This window comes from Halyomorpha halys, unplaced genomic scaffold (assembly GCF_000696795.3).
Source record: "Halyomorpha halys isolate HHAL.00 unplaced genomic scaffold, Hhal_1.1 Scaffold980.1, whole genome shotgun sequence".
NCBI classification, from domain to species: domain Eukaryota; kingdom Metazoa; phylum Arthropoda; class Insecta; order Hemiptera; family Pentatomidae; genus Halyomorpha; species Halyomorpha halys.
Window position 1 is genome coordinate 4,749 of NW_027105405.1, and position 1,598 is coordinate 6,346.

General features: G+C 29.5%; 1 non-coding gene across 1 annotated transcript; it reads left to right on the forward strand.

Annotated features, from left to right (window-relative positions):
- Positions 1 to 554: 554 nt before the first annotated feature.
- TRNAP-CGG (transfer RNA proline (anticodon CGG)) lies at positions 555 to 626 on the forward strand. Its single transcript has one exon. It is a non-coding gene; the product is annotated as a tRNA-Pro (tRNA).
- The last annotated feature ends 972 nt before the right edge of the window (positions 627 to 1,598 follow it).

The window sequence follows — 1,598 nt, forward strand, 5'->3', positions numbered from 1 at the left end:
TCAAAAATCAATCACCCCTGAGAGCCCGGAAAAGAAGGCATCCATATACTATCGCATATATGGATCGTATTATATACATACATGCGATAGTATATGGATGCCTTCTTTTCCGGGCTCTTAGGGGTGATTGATTTTGACCAATGAGATATATATTGGATAAAATAAGAGGTTTTTATTCTTACTAGTGATGAAATATGTTTTTATTTGATTATTATGATAGTGCAAGGACTCAAATCATATTAAGTATTTTAACACAGTAATGTGTAAATCGTATACCTTTTATCGCAATTAAGGTAATTTTTTCTTTTAATGATTTTTGTCAATTTTTTTTGTAAAGAATTCTGTTACTTAAATTAAAGAATGTATTAAATTTTATTTTTAATCATGTTAGTTTTTATGCATATACCGTATTTTTATGTACTCTTGAATCTAATAAATATGTTTTTTTTTATATATTTATCAATTTCGTTTTAAGTGACGTACTGTAATCAGAGAATGGATTGATTTACTCGATATGTTTCTCAATAAATTTTCCAATAATCGTTAATTTCCATGGCCTGTTGGTCTAGGGGTATGATTCTCGCTTCGGGTGCGAGAGGTCCCGGGTTCAAATCCCGGACAGGCCCTTTGATATATATATTTTTGTTTTTATTTAATCATAAATTTCAATAATGTACGTTCACAAGCCGTAAAAAATTCAACCATTGTAGCCTGGCTAAGCAAGAAATTGAATCGTAAATTTCAAAAAGGTCACATCTTAAATTTTATTCAAAATGAACTTTTTTTTTACATGTACACGTATAGAAAGATTTTGGATAAACGTGCAAACTATTTACTACAACTCTTGCAACGGTCGCTAGTTTTAAAGAAATAACTACTAATATATGCCATAATGTTTGTCTCGAATTGTTATAATTTTCGAAGATGGTCCTTTTTCGTTAATTACGATCCTCCCATACAATGTTCACTATCCAATAAAAACTAACTTTGATAATATATGTCATATACTATATACTACATGTAATATTATGACAGAAACGATTTTTCTGAACGTTGCGAAAACAATCAAATCTTATTGAACGTTTATCCAATATTTATAGTTTATCTCATATATACAAATGTCTGTATCTTTATTCAACAGCTAATAGTATTTGTTCTAGCGTTCAACATAATATACATAAAATATGACCGACCATTTTAGGAAAGGATGATTTAATTCATAATTTTAAATTGGTAAAATTAATTAAATTTTGAATGTTTTAGGATTATTTTGTGAAATGCTATAATAAGATGTAATAAATAACTTAAACAATATAATAAATAAATAAATCTAAACTTTTTAAACTTAAAAGTAATTCTAGTTTTGGCAAGTGCCATTCTCTCTTTTTTTCGGATTGATCTAAAGACCTCGTAGATATTTGACCATCCAAACCAGCTTCTCCACGCCTACCTATCTTGGGCTATTGCTTTTCAGGTTTATGCAAGCAGCTCTTTCACATCTTTGATGATTCTGTCTATCCATCTGATTTTTGGCCTCCTACGTGGTCTCTTCTCTACTATACTGGCATCCACATGTTGCTCTGTACATGTTTTATCCT